Source organism: Leucoraja erinacea, chromosome 8 (assembly GCF_028641065.1).
Source record: "Leucoraja erinacea ecotype New England chromosome 8, Leri_hhj_1, whole genome shotgun sequence".
Taxonomy (NCBI): domain Eukaryota; kingdom Metazoa; phylum Chordata; class Chondrichthyes; order Rajiformes; family Rajidae; genus Leucoraja; species Leucoraja erinaceus.
The window spans coordinates 55,923,926-55,943,794 of NC_073384.1; positions in this window are offsets into that span (position 1 = coordinate 55,923,926).

A 19,869-nucleotide genomic window follows, 5' to 3' on the forward strand; every position below is an offset into this window, starting at 1 on the left:
ACAGTCCCTTTTCAGTAACCTCGGGTCTGAACCTGAAAGATTATACTAACGTGCGTTTCAGTTTAGCATGCATAAGTATTGTAATAGTGTTCCAGGAAGAACTGCTCTGGCTCAAGAAGAGATATGACTACAGGCTAGAGAAACTGTTGCATTAAGATAATTCGAAATACATACATCAAAATAGTAATCTTCATATTCCAAGTAGAAAAAAGAGCAAAATGGAACAAATTTGTACCTCAAAAACATCTAAAATATCATATTGGGCTTTTCATTATCCAAATGTTCCACGAAGCCCTTAAATGTATTTCATGGTCATGAGTATATTAAAAATTCCAAATATGGACAGCATTTTCTGGAGCCATCACTTGGCCTTTTGTATATAGTTTTACAGTTTTTACTGTAGCGTTACCAGTAACTGTCAACAGTTACTTTTCTCAATTTAGTTTAAATATTGTATCAAGCCCGGAAAAACATTCCAGGCAACACCACTGAACTGACCAGCTTGCCATTTTCACCCTTGGCAACCCTGACACAAGCTTGTCAGCTGCCCCTGATAATCTTCTGAAACCCCGAAAAGCCAGCTTCAGCAACTTGCGGGTAGTGGCAAAATAAAGCACAGTTTAAATTAATGTGTATAAAGTAACTGCAGATGCTGGTATATGCTGAAGATAAACACTAAGTGCTGGAGTAACTCAACGGGTCAGCCATCTCTGGAGAAAAATGATAGGTGACATTTTGGGTCAGGACCCTTCTTCAGATTGAAAGTAGAGGGGAGGGAACTGGAGGAAAGAAAACGGCAAAGCAGGGCCAATAACTGATGAATTCATGTTATTAACAGCTTAAATCAAAGTTGCTTTCAAACAGAATATTTTTTCTTCATATTTTATAATAAACTATTTAACAGCTAAAACGTGAGACTAACCATTTTTAATACCTCGACATCCTGTTCTGGTATTTAAAAATAAAAATAAAACTGCAGCTGCTGAAAATCTGAAATAAAAACAGATGTTGGAATCCCACAATTTATTTCGATTTTCATTTGTTATTGAATTCTGTGCCACTTCTCTCCCAGGATAACCAACCTTGAAGAAGGTCTGTTACTGATGGATATACATAGTCCCATTTGCCTTAAAAGGTTTATTTCCCCTTCTTGTTTTCGATAAGCTGTTGACCAAAGCACTTGTGGCCCTTGTGGCCCTTGTGGCTAAAGGGATCAGGGGGTATGGAGAAAAGGCAGGTACAGGATACTGAGTTGGATGATCAGCCATGATCATATTGAATGGCGGTGCAGGCTCGAAGGGCTGAATGGCCTACTCCTGCACCTATTTTCTGTATTTCTATGTTTCTATGATTCCGTTAGCCCTAAGAGCTATATCTAACTCTCTTTTGAAAACATCCAGTGAATTGGCCTCCACTGCCTTCTGTAACAGATTTGTATGTATTGCATTTAGATACCTGGAAATTCACACTCGCCATAGGCAGACCAAACATGACGTAGAGAGATTTCCAAGGGTACAATGTGTGGATATTACTGTATCGTATAATTACCACGACTGGGTGAATTTCAAGGGAAGAAACCTCAACAGCATTTGGGTTAAATCTCACCATAGCAAATGCAGTTTAAAGCCATGCATCATCATAGAGTTATGTCTATGGTGGTAATTTTTTTTAATCAAGGAAGTTAAATAATTTACCTTTTTCCATTTGTAAAGATAAAGTAATAATCAACCTGCTTTCTGCATACATTTCAGCTTCATAAATCTTGAATTAACTATCCATGCTTCATTGTTCTGAATAATGAAAAAGGTCAATAGAGTGAATGCTAACAAACTAAAGTGAGAAGCCATGGCCACCGCCAGAAATTATCACGATTAGCCATGAGTTTAAAGAATTTGTATTCCTATATCCGTAAAACAGAAATAAATGACAATAAGTGGTAAATTTAAAACTTGTCAAATCACTTAATCCATGTGCTCAATGTTTTGCGATTTTGACATGACTCATTTGGAAGAAATCTCCTGCGTACAGTTATTGGGGATTTATCTTTAGAGATACAGAGCTGAAACAGGCCCTTCGGCCCATCGGGTCAGTGACTGAAGTAATTTAACCCCAAAAAAACTGTACATCTTTGGAATGTGGAAGGAAACCGTAGCACCCGGAGACATCCCACGTGGTCACAGGGAGAATGTATAATCTCCATACTGACAGCACCCCTAGTCAGTTTCAAGCTCCAGATCTCTGTGGCTGTAAGGAAGCAACTCTACCGCTGCGCCACCATGTTGCCCCTGTCTGATGAATTAGCAAACAGCTGGGTGTTATTACAACACTACAACTAAATATTTAGTTTACCAAGAAATATCAGTGCTGAACATTGGAATTTTATCCAGTCTTTTTCATTCTGGTGCAGCACCCAACTACAGTTACAGCAGTGAATTGGACTGGAAGTCAGTTTGTTGAGAAGCTGATGGTGTGCAAGGGTGTTGGACTTATTGATCCAGAGAAACCACAACATTGCAATTGGGGAGTTTAAGTGTGAGAAGTTAAATTAATCTAAAATTTGTCTTATTCATAGCAACCATGAAACTATAAGACATAGGAGCAGAATTAGGCCATTCGCTCATCGAGTCTGCCCTGCCATTTGATCATGGCTGAGTTATTTTTACCACTCAACTCCATTCTCCTGCCTTCTACGCATAACCATTGACACTTTTACTAATCATAATACAGTGTGGAAACAGGCCATTCGGCCCAACTGGCCCACACCGGGAGCAGTAATCTTTTACAAAGTGAGGGATATAATGTTTATGTACCTAACAAGGGTTTTTATATAGTTGTGATTGCTGGGGGAAGGTGGGGATGGGAGGAGGGGGGGGGGGGAGCAGCTTCAAGGGATTTCAAATTTAAAGAACAAACATTCATGTTTTTGTAGGAAAATGTCAGGCTGAGCTGCCATTTTGAGATTCTGTTTACGTGGTGGTGAGAACTTCCCCCTCTTTCCCGGAGTAAATGCCGGGATACGCAAATTGGGGCCTAAGGGAAATGTAGCCCGCTAGGGTGACAGGAGTGCGGAGGTTATTCAATGGGTGGACATTACAAAATTGAGGAATTCAGTCAACACCACTGCATTTCATACAAACATTATTCTGCAAAAAAAAAACTACATTGAAGACTCTGCCGGATCAAAGGCGCAAACTCGACGACCTTGCGGATATGAGCCGAGCACTCTACCACTGAGCCAGCCATTTAAATCTACGCTAAAAAAATTTCCATTTTTGAAAGTACTTTGTACTATCTGTTCTGCAGCTCTAGAGGATTTCAATGTGAAATTCCTCTTGCTTCCCCCATTACTTTAAATCATCGTACTGCCCAAGCAATTATTTATCCTGCTGGTCATAATCAATTGTTATTAATAGGAGAACTGAGCCTACTTACAGACACTGAGATAAGAATTCAGACATGCCAATCAGGTAAGATAGAGAGTGTTGTTGGTTCCTATTCCTTTATAACAGTATTTATGATGGATTTGCGATTCAAAATCATGTGATAGGAGCAGAATTAGGCCATTCAGCCCATCAAGTCTATTCTGCCATTCATTCATGGCTGATCTATCTCTCCCTCCTAACCCCATTCTCCTGCCTTCTCCCCATAACCTCTGACACCCATACTAACCAAGAATCTATCTATTTCTGCCTTACAAATATCCATTGATAGCCCCCACAGCCTTCTGAGGCAAAGAATTCCACAGATTCATCACCCTCTGACTAAAGAAATTCCACCTTATCTCCTTCCTAAAGGAATGTCCTTTAATTCTGGAGCTATGACCTCTGGTCCTAGACTCTCCCGCTAGTGGAAACATTCTCTCCACAACAGTCCATCCAAGCCTTTCATTATTCGGTTAGTTTTAATGAGGTCCTCCCTTCATCCTTCTAAACTCCAGCGAGTACAGACCCAGGAAATGTTTTTGCAAATATTGGAAGTGATTCAGGTTTTTGAGAATTATGTAATGGACCTTGATTGTAAGGGGGTGATGATGTATGGCATTGACTAGCAGGTGGCTGTTGTGTTCCAGATGTATAGTACAAAGCCGGCCATCTTCAGTAAAGGCCTCCAAATGTGAACGTACATAAGCATTACCCTAGGTACACAAAAAAGCTGGAGAAACTCAGCGGGTGCAGCAGCATCTATGGAGCGAAGGAAATAGGCAACGTTTCGGGCCGTAACCCTTCTTCATTGTTGGGTTAATTCAGGAGTGGAGACAAAGAAGGATGAATAGTTTCATGTGCATCGTAGCTGCTGTCCAGGGTGTGCTTTTTTGGAGAAAAAGTGCAGCAGAGGATGATTGAGAGGAAAGTTAGTGTTGCCTGCCTGACACCAGTCTGCGCTGTGACTAGGTTTGTAATGCGCATGTTACTGTAGAATTATCTTGAATTTTTGAGGGCAACTAAATCGGTGAACAATTTTCTATAATTTCTCTTTTGTTTTTTGGGAAGTTGAGAAAGACCATGCACCAAGGTTGGTATCGATCTTTACATTCGTCTCAAGGTTGTGAAGCCGTGTTGATCATGTTCATTGTACTTCATGATGGACTCCGCTTTGTGAATCTGGACGGGACTCCTGGTAAAATAAAGGATGTAAAGACACAAAGTGCTGGGGTAACTCAGCGGTTCAGGCGGCACCTCTGAAGAACATGGATAGACGAGTTTTCAGGTCGGGAACCTTCTTTAGTCTGATGCTGCCTAACTCACTCAGGCACTCCATGTCTTTATTTGTAAACCAGCATGTAAAATTTCTTGTATCTGCATTTTCTTGCTCTGCTGCAAAACCTCCTCAAAATATGCCTACCTTGAAGAAGTTCTCCCGAGTCTGAAGAAGGGTCCTGACCCAAAACTTCAAGTATGCATGTTTTCCACAGATGCTGCATGGCACCTTGAGTTACTCTAGCACGTTGTGTCTTTATCTTTAAACTAATATCTGCAGTTCCTTGTATCAACATAAAGGATGTAGTTGAGTGCAAACATTGACCCTGTGGTATACAGTGGATGGGGGAGGGTTGGGGGGGGGGGGGGGGGGGGGGGGGGGGGGGGGGGGGGGGGGGGGGGGGGGCCTGCTGTAATTACCTGAGAGTCACCCAATGCAGATGCAATGAATGACTCTGGGATTCACCAGCATGTTCTCCTCTTCCCCATGCTGAAGTTGAAATCAATAATTTGAATTTCTCTGTCATGTTTTGTATTTCAGCAGGAATTTCACCTGCTCCTGAGACCTGGCTTTTCAACAATCGGTTGCCCTTTGCAAACGGTTGCTAGGCTGTGATAATATCCAGAATATAACAGGTTGTGTACACTGTGGAATGGAGAGAAGGACATACATCAAATATGGGTCTCAGTCAACGAAAGTTTCAAAGTGTTCCTACCCCTCACTTGTCTTGATTTGATAAATTCTTGACTCAGAGTGTGTGGCGGTTCCTTGGATGCGTGGGCTCTAGAGGATCTTGAAAGCACTGCACAATCCATTCATGGCATGGTTGTCAACTTGGTTCTGGATCTCCTTCCTCCTGCCAACAATTCTGTAGATCATGAGCTTTCTGTTGGATCTCATCATCAGATATGTAACGGTCAGCCTGAAACATGGCAATATTTCTAGTTCAATTCCGGGATCTCTTGGTCATTTTCATCACATCAGACCCAGTATTCCTGGGAAACTCTGGAGCTGAAGTGTAGACTATACCAACAAGAGTAAAGTTTGTGCAAAGGAAAATAAAATTATATTTAATATCAAGTTAAGCTTTGCACTGGTCACTAGACTGGGGCTTTCTGCTGGCAAATCAAATACAGATGCATTTTTTGGGTGGTAGACAAAAATGCTGGAGAAACTCAGCGGGTGAGGCAGCATCTATGGAGCGAAGGAAATAGGCAACGTTTCGGGTCGAAGCCCTTCTTCAGACCATCTTTTGGAAGGCTGCCCGACTATTCCTGATGGCACAGTGCACAAACGTTTTCAACATCTGAAACATGAAAACATTAAAAAAGCATGAACAGCAAGGAGAGGATTGGCCGATTGTAGAAAGCAACCATAGTTTTCCATGGTGTGTGTAGGGGAGGAAGAAATAAGAAGGGAAAAGGAACTGCCATCTATGAAAGGCAAGTGATGGCGCGGCCATGATAACTGCATGACTTCCCACGCTGTCTTTTCTGATCGGTGCTTCCTGTCACAGGCAGTGCTCGGCCTCTGCCATCCAGGAAGAAAAGCGTGTGAAATGAAGCTGTTCTTACGACATGCCTTACATGAAAGATTAGTTTATAGGCTGTGTGGAAGATAAGCAATGGGGTGCGATAGTAGGTAGAGTAGAGCACAGAGATCCCATTGGAGAGAAGGAGCTAATCTTCAGTAAGTATTCTGATTGGGGAAATATGTATTTCGAGTAAGATTAAAGATATTGTCGGTGAGAGAGGGAATTGATGTAAGGGATAAGATTCTTTCCTCAGCAACTCTGATGAGGTTATTCAACAATCACCTGCACGAGCAGTGAGTTAAATTCTTCAAACTCATTTCCTCTAGTCCCAATGAATGCATCGCTTTCAGAGGCTTCTGTCCCCTAAAGAGCACACATTCTCCCAGTTCTTCCATTGCTTGGATCAAAGACTTCAAAACTGCTTCTGGGAACTGTAATCCTCTTTGTTCCTTTTCCAGACATTTTATTCCTTGAAACATTCTTTTTTTTCTGCTGTCTGGAGCTCCAGTGCACATACCCGTTGAGAGTCCTGGCTTCCTTTAAGTGGTATCAATAAGGCCCAACATTCTATTCTATAAATTTGCACAAATCCAGCAGGTAGCATGCGTGCAGTTGGCTCTATACCTGATTCATAATAATTGACTGCCAGCAACAATCTTACATGGTCACTGCAGATTTCTGGGCCCTTGTGTTTAGATTATTATTTGCATAAAAATGCACTCACAAAAATACTTCTCATTCATCCCGATAGAAATACAAATTTATTTCGGCAACTAAAGTCCCTCTGGAGTGTTACGCGGTGCAAATCAAAGAACATTGGCAAACCTTTATCAATCACAGGACTTTGTATTGCTGGTTCTCTGCCTCTTCTTTGCTGTTTCTCCCTTAACTCGTTTTGTTCCTCTGTCTAGGGCTTCATGTCAACCCAGGAAATAAACACGGCTTTTAAAAAAAAAAACAGAACATTCAGTAGAACACAAACTTGGCCAAAAACTGTGCACTCCACTGAAATCTCTGCATTTGGTGACAAATCCTCCTTTGCGGCTATCAGCAGAAACACACAGTGCAAAACCATTTTCAAAAGAGCAAGCACCGATATGTCACCTGAAATAATCTTCTTTATTACTCCATCTATTAAAGGCATGCACTAGAAAATGGAAAGAAACTGCCAACAAGTATCCCAGTTCTGTCATTATAAACATCTGTTTTGTCACTGTCATCAGAGAAAGATTTAATATTGTGGTTGTTTCAATGACTCTAAACTCCTGCTAAAATCATTGGCAAGTGATTCATTGTGATATTGCCCAATATAACATTTGTATCTAGTGCCCCAGTGCAGCGTTTTCATTGCACTTTAAATAAAATCAGCTCTCTATCTATGTCAGTCAGCAACATTCTGCTGTACACAGAGGAATCCAACAATCTACAATTATGATTTTGATTTGATTGTGTCATTTGAGCAGAAGGTTTATTACTCTTGACTTAGCTAGGCAGAGGGCCTGCTTTTTACCACATCTTTAACTGTGCTTTGAATAAGCAACACAAAACCAAACCGAAATGCACGGTGGAAAAAAAAATAATTGAATCCATCATTCTACTGTGGCAAAAGATTACTTTTGTCTCAATATTCCCATTAAATGGCTTCTGCAGTTTACATGGGGAATAAATCTTTATTTTGGCAAATGTTCTATTTAAGTAGACAGCCTTATTAACAGGGAATTCATTAACTGATGTATACTGTTACATTTTTCACTGCCTTTGTCCATAATAAAAATTATTTGTCCAAGTAAAAAATAGAACATCTGTACTAGTAAATATTTATGAAGGGGTTTATAAGAAGAGCAAAATCTGACACGCAGTAAACAGTTCATTCAAATTGTTCATCATCGCAGGTTATAGGGGAGTCACACGTTCTTATCTCTTAGCAATCACTCTTAATTTTATGTTGATTCTTAAAATGCTTCTGAGATAAACAAAATGATGACACGGTTGTACCAAAATAATGGCATCCACAACCTAAAGGAATTTTAATTTAACCACTAACTACACTGGCGGAGTCAATGTGGCCAAATGTACTTGGGAATGGGATTAATGTAGACACTGTAGACAGCATGGACTGTAGGAAAAGGGCCATTTCTGTGCTGCATACCTTTATCAATCTATGACTATGACTGACTTTGATTCAATGGCATTTTGAACATTGAAAATTCTTTGATCCAACAAGTCACTTGCTTAATTTGTGTTTTCTCGTCTATTAAAAGACTTAGAGTAAGTTGTGTGGTAACTAAATTCCAAAACTACCATTCCAGAAGTCCAAGATAGACACAAAAAGCTGGAGTAACTCAGTGGGACAGGCAGCATCTCTGGAGAGAAGGAATGGGTGACCTTTCGGGTGGAGACCCTTCTTCAGACCTGGATGATTTCAAATTCCACCATGTCAGCTGGTCAGTTACATTCACTTAACATATTCAATACATTCTGGATTGCTAAACATACCATATTCACATGGGGCACAGCCTCAGAATAAAAGGATGTACCTTTGAAATGAAGATGAGGAGAATTTATTTAGCCAGAGGGTGGCTAATCTGTGGAACTTATTACCACAGATGGCAGTGGAGGCCAAGTCATTGGGTATTTTTAAAGTGGAGATTAAAAGGGTTCTTGGTTAGTAAGAGCATCAAACGTTATGGAGAGAAGGCAGGAAATGGGGTTGAGAGGGAAAAATAGATCAGCCATGATCAAATGGCGGAGCAGACAGTGAGCTGAATGACCTAATTCTGCTCATATGCCTTGTGATATTATTGATGGCAACACTCAAATACCAGAAAAAGACACTAAGAGCTGGAGTAACCACATCTCTGTTTTTTTGTAAACCAGCATCTTTGTTTCCATGTATATCTATTCATCAAAATAACACATTATCTTAAGAATCTCATTGGTTTGTTCTTGCCCAAGTGGTAAAGCTGCTGATCTGACCAGGTAAGGCCTGTTTGTGTATGCAGACCAAGCAACAATAATAATAGTTGAGTTCTAACTGTGTTCTGAACCAACCAGCAATCTATCAGTTCCAGAGTAATTAGAGATAGACATTAAATGCTGGTCCCATTGTCAACTCCCACAAATAGTAAATGAATGCACTTAAAAAAAAACTGTTTCAATAATTGGTTTATCTCAATTTTTATCTAAAGCTTGAAGATAAGTGTTGCATAGAGGCCCGGAGTAATGGCTTAGATATTCACCCAATACTGCAGACCACAGATAATCTATAAGTTAGAGCATAGTGAGCTATAACAAAATGTGTTGGAGGAACTCAATGAGTCAAGCAGCATCTGTGGAGGGAATTGGGTGGAAGTCATTTCAGGTCAGGCCCTTTCTTCAGATAAGCTTTAGTGAGCTGTTGTGAGGAATCTACTTGTCAAGGTTTAACAGCTGAGGGGTAAATATGTCAAAATTGAAACCAGGAGATCCAGTGTTTGTGAGCAGATGGTGGTACAGTGAAGTACAATACATTCAATGCAGCAGAGTGAAGAGAAGCAGGAAAAGCCAGTTGTAGGTAATGGTAGGAAAATGATGCATTCACATGGGGAGAGTGAGCTGAGCGAATAATTTAGAAATATAGAAACATAGAAAAGTACAGCATAGGAGCAGGTGCCTCAGCCCACAATGTCTGTGTTGAACATAATGCAAAGATAAATTGAATTCATTGGTCTACATGTGATCTATATCCCTCCATTCCCTGCATATCTTTGAGCTTTTCTCAAAGCCCCTTAAATACCGTTATTGTATCTGCCACCAGCACCACCTCTGGCAGCAAATTCCAGGCACCAATTTGTACCAAGAAGCCTTCTGTGAGATGGTCAACTTGTTTCAGGTTTTGTCACTCAGCACTTGATCTTTAGTCTCTAGCCCACCTCTTCTCTAAAGATATTGGGCACTCCAGAGTTGATGAAGATTTTTGTTTGCAAATTGCCAAGACAAAACTTTAAGGCACTGTTGTATTGCTATGCTTTTATTCTTTAGCTTATTTCAAATAATGTTACAAGAGATCTCTGTGTAAAAACTACCTTTCAGAAATACGCAGATGTTGCAGTTACACAAGTAATAGTTATTGTTTTATATTTCAATCTTCCTCTTTTTTTTCCTATCTTTTATTTAATATTCATTCAGTATCCATTGATTTTATTTTGTACTTTGAAAGACAATGGGATTTTATTATTAGATGCCTCATGATCTTGAAAGAGTTACACATGTCAAGGTTGGCAAAAGGCTGATTATTCCTTTGAATCCGATCCCTCTGTTGTCCTCATTCTCCTATGAAAGTATCCAATTTCTTATTGAATGTCTTCATCATTTCTGCAACAATTTTTTCCCTGCAGACATTATTTCACAGGTTTCTCATTTTAGATTCTAGACTTTAGACGTCAGAGAAACAGGCCCTTCGACACACCGAGTCCACACCGACCAGTACGCTAGCACTATCCTACACACTAGGGACAATTTACAATTTTACTGTAGTCACAGGGAGAACATACTAACTCCATACAGGCAGAACACGTCCATATTACAATAGATAAAGTTGTTCATCAGGACACATAATATTGGTGAAACTGGGGCCAGGACAAAAGCGCACATGCTCAAAAGGTACCATATGAAAATGCAAGAAAGCAATCTTACTAATGGAGAAAGGCACAGATACATTTGTCACTTTAACAGACCTCCTCATGTCACACAAGATGAACGATGTTTCATTTGGTGAGATGATAGAGAGGTTGTCAAGTCACTTTAATCAAGTCCCATCAGAGATTATAGAAAAATGCAAACTCAGAGCCAGAAGTCTAAAGTCAGGAAAGACCATTAGGAATTTAGTTGAAGAATCTGTCTTCACACAGTTAGCACCTTCCTGAACTGGCCACTGCAGGATAATGGATGAGGAAATTCAATCTAACATTTTAAAGAGGTAAGATTTAATACTTGACTGTGCACATAAAATTGCCATGTAATATTGTAATATGTAATAAACATGAGAGAACTTTACCCAATGAATAATTTCAGTAGTGGTACAATAGAGACAAAGGCAGGAATCAGATATTAAGTTTGAGTTTGGTTACTAACACATGGCCCCAGTTGTTATTGGTTATTGGAGATTAAGCCTCAAATGTAGATTAGTTTAGTGAAGTGATATAATTCAACTGCAAAAAGGAAGACTATTTAGCCAAATTCAACAAAATGGCATGAACTGGAAGCTCATTGAATCTGAATATTTATTCAGGCAAGAAAATAAAAATAGAGCTTGGCTATTTCGACCAAGTTGAAATATTGTTAGTCACATTTGCCTGCTTTTGGCCCATATCCCTCTAAACCCTTCCTGTCCATATATCTGCCCAAACTTATTTTTAAACTCGTAATTATTATGCTTCCATAGCTTCTTCCGATAGCTCATTCCAGATACAGGCTACCCTCTGGGTGAAAAGGTTGCCCCTGAGGTCCCTCCTAAATATCCCCCCTCTCATCTGAAGTCTATGTCAGAATCCTTTACCATAGGAAAAGCCACCAAGTATTCACTTTATTCATATTCCTTAAGAATCCCCTCAAGCAACTTTCCCACCACACCAGCATGTAAAAACAAAATCCTTCTTAGTTGTTTAAGTAACTTACAAGGGAAACCCTAAGATATTACACCTTTTGTCAAATATAATAAATCATTTATTATTAGTAGAGACTAAATGTTTAATAATATTACATAAAAGAAATAAAATTGGATGGAACTAAATCTATTTCCTTCCAGGGTTACTTCAGTGAAATTAATATTTGTTTTCATTTCTCTCTGTTACACAGATGGCCCATTGTGATGGAAGAAAGAGTGTTGATTGTCATTTGGTCTGATGGTGCTTTGGATTGTTATAGATGCTGCAGATATTCTTCAGCGTTACACTGAATATGAATATTGTGTCAGAGCTTGCAACTCCAGGCGATCAATAGATAGTGTGTGGAGTTTTGTGTAAATCCTTGAAGCAGCTCCTCAAGGCTTACCAGCTCCCTCCACACAAGCTACAAGTGCTTTTCCTCTCTGACTCTATGGGTTCATGCTAACTTTCCAAACTGCGTTATTTCTCAATTTTATTTTATCAATCAACGGAGAAAAAAATCTAACACATAGCAGTGACAACATTCGGTAAGCCAAAAGTATATATAATCTCCCTTGATTGACTGCTGAACAATATGTTTTTACTTAATGGATCCTTCTTTACATGCCAAGAGTAATTCTAATGGTTTTCTGGGTTTTGCTAAGAATAAAGCTTTAAGCGGTACAGGCTCGAAGGGCCAAATGGCCTCCTCCTGCACCTATTTTCTAAGCTGAATGTGAGATTGACGGTGATTTACATTTCCCTCTTTGTATTTATCTCGTTTCAGTTTTCACATTTTAACATGTGATGCTGATAAAAAGAAAAGCTAGGCTTCAGTTTTGGTTATCACTCTGCTATAGGAAGGATGTTGTTAGGTTGGAAGGAGTGCAGAAAAGATACACAAGAATGTTGCCAGGCCTATAGGGCCTGTGTGATAGGAAGATGTTGAATTGGCTAAGACTTTATTCCTTTGAGCGCAGGAGGCTGAGGAATGATCTTACAGAGGTGAATAAAATCATGAGGAGAAAAGATAAGGTGGACGCACAGAGTATTTTACCTAGAGTAGAGGAATCAAGAAACAAAGAACATAGGTTTGACATAAGAGGGGAAATATATAAGAAGAATCTGAGGGGTAATCTTTTCACACAGAGTGGTAGGTGTATGGAATGAGCTGCTGGAGGAGGTAGTTGAGGCGGGTACATTAACGACATTTAAAAGGCATTTGAACAGGTACATTGATAGGGAAGGTTTATAAGGACATGGGCCAAATATAGGACTAGTGGATGGGGTATCTAGGTCGACATGGGCAAGTTTGGCCGAAGGGCCTGTTTCAGTTTTTACAATTCAATGACAGGCAAAATCTCATAAGAAAAAACGTAAGAAAACCAAATTTTTCCTTCAGTAATTCTTACTGGCTAATAAAATTCTAAGATCATTTTAGAATGTTATGATCTGCTGTATAACTCTGTCAAAACATATACGACCTTCCTTCAACTCCAAGAATCTGTGCAGAATTCCTGTAAAAACCATTATTTCAACCGTCACATTTTAGAAGTTCTGTCTCAATATTGAAAAGTCTTTGTATGCTGGGAAGGTAGAATTCAAAATGAGCCTGCTGGTGTGAAAGCACAATGTTGAAAAGTAGTTACTACTAGAAATATAACTTCTTGCATTACCCAAATTCAATTCAACTCTTCCAATGCTAACTTATCAAACTTAAACAACAGAACTAAACCTGAACCCAAGGTATAAACCAGTCAATGATTTTAAAAAAGCCCTGCTATAAGGTTGCAGCAATTCAGAAGAAGAAAATATTTTTTTCAAAGTAACAGTTTAATAACTGATTGTTGGAGACTGAATGCATTACCATGCAGTTTATCCATATTGTATTGACAAGAAGGCTTTGGAACAACTGTTGATGGCTGTGATGAAGCTGAATTTTACAATCCTGTTCCCAATTACACTAAAGCTAGAAAAAAACAGTTAATCTCTGTTATTTCTTCCACCCTAAAAAACTAATCACATCAACTCCCTCTGAAATATAGGAAGTATATGTGAGGGAAGGAACTGCAGGTTTAAACCGAAGATAGACACAAAATGCTGGAGTAAATCAGCGGGCCAGGCAGCATCTGTGGAGAGAAGGAATGGGTGACGTTTCGGTCCCGACCCTTCTTTAGAATAGGAAGTATATTCTGTACATGTCGGTTCACTTCAAATTTTCAGCCTGATAAAAGTATTCAAATGTGGTCGACTAATAGAGTCATTGCAGGATTGGACAATTGGAGGAAGAGAACATCATGTTTTGTTTGGGCAGCTTACAACCCTGTAGTTTAGTTTAGTTTAGTTTAGTTTTGTTTAATTTAGAGATACAGCGCCGAAACCGGCCTTTTGGCCCACCAAGTCCGCACCGACCAGCGAGCCCCACACATTAGCACTATCTTACCTACACACACTAGGGACAATTTACACCTCTACCAAGTCAATTAACCTACAAACCTGTACATCTTTGGAGTGTGGGATGAAACCGAAGATCTCGGAGAAAAACCCACAAGGGGGAATGTACAAACTTCATACAGACAGCACCCGTAGTCGGGATCGAACCTGGGTCTCCAGCACTGCAAGCACTGTAAGGTAGCAACTCGTTCCACAGTTCACATCCTTGTATCTCTTCATTATCACCCTTTCCCTAGCTAACAATGGGCCATTATGGACTCCACCCTTCCTTGGTCATCTATTGCCAACCCTGCTTTGTTCTGGTCTTTTCGTAACTCCAGTTGACTTCCATCTGCTTTCCATCTGAAGAAGGGTCCCAATCCGAAATGTCACCCATCCTTTTTCTCCAGAGATGCTGCCTGACCCGTTGAGTTACTCCAGCACTTTGTGTCTATCTTCCAATCGAACCATAGAATTAATCAGCCCACCATCCATGCCAACCATTAAGCACCTATCTGTATGAATCCCATTTACCATCACGTTATGTAGCCCTCTATGCCTCAACAATTCAAAATGAATGTCCAGGTATTTCTTAAATATTGTGAAAGGATTATTTGAGATAGGATTTACTCCCAGTTGGAAGAGGATGGGTTAATTAAGGAAGATCAGCATGGCTTTGTACACAGCAGGTCATATTTTACTAACTTGAGGAGGTGACGAAGGTGATTGATGAGGATAGGGTGGTGAGTGATGGCATGGATTTTAATAAGGCATTTGATAAAGTTCCCCATGGTAGGCTGATCCAAATGATTAAATTGGTTGGAATGAACAGTGACTTTGTCGTATGGATGCAGATAGTATGGTTTACTGATAGACGACAGATGGCTGTGGGTGGAAGGACAAAGTCTGTGACCAGTGGAGTACCACAGGGATGTTTGCTGGGACCTCTGCTGTTTGTGATGCAGATAAGGGGATTACACGTAAACATAGATGGGTTGGTCAGTAATGTTGTCAGATGGCACGAAGATTGCTGGGGTCGCAGACTGTGAGGAAGGCTGTCTAATAGGGATATAGACCAGCTACATTAATGGGTGGAGAAATGTCATTTGGAGTTTAATCGAAGCAAATTTGTGGTGTTGCTCTTTAGGAGGCAAAATGTAAGGGGGAAATATACAATTAATAGCATGACCCTTAACAGCATTGATATATTGATAGATCTCGAGGTCCAAGTCCATAACTCCCTGGAAGTGCCAACACATGGATAGACTGGTAAAGAAGGCATGTAGTGTGCTTTCTTTCATAGGTCGGGCATTGAGTATAAAATTCAGGAAGTCATGATGCAGCTTTATAGGAGTTTGATTAGGCCGCCTTTGGAGTATGCTTGCAGTTCCGGTCACCACATTAGAAGAAGGATGTGAAGGCTTTTGAATGTGTGCAGAAGAGGTTTACCAGTATGATGCCTGGATTCGGGGGCATTAGCTACAGGGAGTTGTTGCACAGACCTGGATTGTTTTCTCTGTGACGCCAGAAGTTGCAGGAAATTTTGATGGAAAAATCAAATACGAGAGGGCATAGCGTTAAGGTCTGGAGCAAAGTCTGGAGATGTCTGGAGCAAGTTGTTTTACACAGAAGATGATGAGTGCCTAGAACATACATCCAGGGGTCGTGGATGAGGCAGTTATGATAGTGGCGCTTAAGAGAGTTTTGGATAGTCATATGGATATGCAGGAAATGGAGGGATATGGATTATATGGAGGGACATGAGAATTGGTCTAGGCATTATGTTCAGCACATGTTCAGGTGGGCCGAAAGGTGTGCTTTACTATTCTGTGTTCTCTGTTCATTCACCCACATATGCAGTGTGATCAAATTTAAACCATCCTCTGGTTGAAGCAGTTCTTCCTCAGACTCCCTCAAATTCTCTTACCACTTTACCTTAACCCTGTAGTATTAGCCCTTTGCTTAGGGGAAAGGTTTCCTACTATCCACTGTATTTATGCCTCTCAAAACTGTATATCTATTCAGGTTCCTGCTCTCATCTGCTCCAAGGAATATAAACCCAGCCTATCCTCTAAGCAAACAGTTTCTCTTCAATACCAGCTCCATCCCAGGCAATGTCCTGACAAATATCCTCTGCATCCTCTCCACTGTTACCATATCCTTCCTATAGTGTGTCAGCCAGAATTCTCACAATACTGCACCTGTACCTATGCATGTACTGTAACCTCGTTACTCCTATTGTCTATGCCCCAAATTATGAAGGCAAGTATATTGTATGCATCTCATTCATTGTATGTACATGGTAATCAGTTTTTCTTTTTATACCTTAGATGTTGTTTACATTTATATTAAGCGATCCAATGTCCCAGAAAAGTGTATTGAAGGAAGAGCATCAGATAGTAGACAGTAGTAAGAACAGGGATGTTCAAATCTGTGATAGATACAAAATGTTAAAGTAACTCAGCGGGACAGGCAGCATTTCTGGAGAGAAGGAATGGGTGATGTTTTGGGTGGAGACCCTTCTTTAGACTGGGACTGATCTGTGGATCCGTTGGTGCTTTGGGAATGGAATGGTTTGTTTAAATATCATTTTCTTTGATAAACTCAGTATATAGGTGTGTCATAAGGTGGTCCAGAACGATGCTTGTGTGGCACATTCTATAATATTGGCAGGAGAAAGTTATTTTAACATCTGAGGGCACAATTCCAAAAGAGGAGTCATAGAGTCATAGTTATAGAGATACAGTGTGGAAACAGGCCCTTCAGCCCAACTTGGCCAGCACGCCCCAGCCAACACGTCCCACCTGCCAGCATATGGTCCATATCCCTCCAAACCAGTCCTATCCATGTACCTGTCTAACTGTTTCTTAAATGTTGGGATAGTCCTTGCCTCAACTACCTCCTCTGGCAGCTTGTTCCATACATCCACCTTCCTTTGTGTGAAAACGTTACCCCTCAGATTCCTATTAAATCTTTTCCCCTTCTCCTTAAACCAATTTCCTCTGGTCCTCGATTGACCTACTCTGGGCAAGAGACTCTCTGCATCTAGTCTCTGTGCATCTCTGTGCATTTAGCAATGAGAATAGAAGGATCTGTGACTATATGTATGTCGTTCATTGAAAGTGGTGGGGCAAGTTGAGAAAATGGTATAAAGAGCTTGTGATTCGGGACTGCATGTAGAAAAGACACAAAATGCTGGAGTATCCCAGCGGGTCAGGCAGCATCCCTGGAGAATATGGATAGGTGACATTTCGGATTGGGACCAAGTAGGACTCTTACTTGAAACATCACCTACCCATGTTCTCCAGGGATGCTGCCTGACCCACTACATTACTGCAGCATTTTGTGTCTTTCCTTGGTAAGCCAGCATCTGCAGTTCCTTGATTCTGTATGGAATTACGAGAGCAAGGAAGTTGTGATAAACCTTCACCAAACTCTGGTTTAGTTGCAACAGGTTATTGTGCATGGGCCCAATGCCTTATTTATGGTTCAATTATACACTTGTGCTTTATTGTCACTTGTGCAAAGTGCAAACGCAGTGAAATTCTGTTCTAACAAACAGTCTAGTAGAGTATCACCACACCACACCACCCCTGATTAGCAATTGTACAGAAATAGTCTACTGAGCCCGCATGCAAAAGACACCTTGTTTGGCGCCACCTTCCAAGACCGGTCCATGCTTCAATTGTTATGAGCAAAACCTGATTCAGGCAAGCCCGGGTTGAGATATAGAGAGATAACGGGTTTATGTGGCTAGAATTTAGACATTGGATTTGTTCTTCTTGGAAAAGAGGAGACTGTAAATAGATCCGATAGAAATGTCTAAAACCATGATACATATGGATTGTTGGAGAGGAATCGTTGGAGAAGCAAAGAACTAGGGAACAAAGAATGAAGAAACAAGGAACAGCGGACGCTGGTTTACACAAAAGACACAAAGTGCTGGAGAAACTCAGCAGGTCAGGCTGTGTCTCTGGAGAACATAGGTAGGCGATGTTTCAAGTTGGGACTCCAAAAGAGGAGTCAAAGAGTTATAGAGAGATACAGAAGATATCTTCAGAAGATAAATGAAGGTGTTTGACAAAAGAATGAAAACTGACATTGGGAAAGATTTCTTTTTGCAGCAACTGGTAAGATCTGGAGGGCACTGGCAGGTGTACAAGTGGAAGAACATTCAATGTGCACATTTAAAAGAGAGCTGAACAAATGCCTGAAGGGAAAGAATGTTCAGGGCTACGGGTAGAGAATGGAAGAATTGGGTTTAGCTGAACTCAACTGTCTACATATTCTCCTTCCACATGCTACGTATTCCGTGATTTCCAAGTGCTGTCTGAATTTCGACGTGTTTCTAACACTCAGTGCTTTCCATTTAGGCTCGGAGAATTCATAGTCTTTGGTTTGAAATAACCAGACCACAAGAAAAGAGAATCCAAATCCAAAATTTGCAAGTGTGGAGTAATTTAACAAATACCTGTTTCCCCCTGCAGAATCATAGAAAGATTACAGCATGAATGGAGGGCATTCAGTCCATTGAGTCCATGCCAGCTGCATGCTAAAACAATTCAGCTCCACTGCGTCTCTCCATGTGACTGTGTGTGCGTGTGTCTGTGTGCATGCATGTGTGCATGCGTGTATCAATGTGCATGTGTGTGTGTGTGTGTGTGCGTCTGAGTACGTGTGTATGAGTACGTGTGTGTCCGAGTGCGTGTGTCTGAGTGCGTGTGTGTCTGAGTGCACATACCTGTGTGCATGTGTCTGTACGCGTTTGTCTGTGTGCGTGTCTATGTGCGTATGAGCACGTGTATGTGCGTGGCCGTTGTATTTGCACTGCAGTGTGAAATTCTACCTAAAATATATGGTCTCTATTCAGCTGTTATAAATATTAGAAGAAGAAATATATGTAAACTCATAGATAACACTCCTTTCGGCATTTTTAATTACTTGAAAAATCAAATAGGTGGTATTTATTTTTTCAATCTGTCTGCCATATACTGTACCTTCCAGGGCAGTGGTCAATGTGGGCCAATCTAACTGATGTACCAAAGCCCAGGGAATGTATTGTGAACAAGTAGGGCAGGAGATAGATGGACATTATGAACAGATGACCACATCTTCATAGTTCAAAGCTAATCAAACTTAATGGAGACTTCAGAGTGGAAAGTCAGCAGCTGTTCTGGACAAGTGACCTCTCTAACTGCTCCATTATAACCTACAAAATATAATGGAAATATCATTAAGAAGGGAGTTAGTGGTGGTTATTGGCAGGTGACAGCTTTATTGAAGTTCAAAGAACATTAACTCCAGTGGACCAATCATTTGGACTAGAGGTTAATTACTTCTTTGGGCAAATACTTCTCTGTTTTGTGACTGTACAGCACAAGTTCAAATATACAAAAGAATACAGTCTACTATATATTTAATAATTACCAGTGATCAATATATTTTTCCGTGACATATAAAGCATTTTCTAGTCAGTGACTATTGCACCAACAGCAGATGATGGAAAAAAAAATTATGACAGTCATTTTCACATGCATTTAATATCAGAAATGCATCCCAGAGTTTGAAAGGGTTTGAATT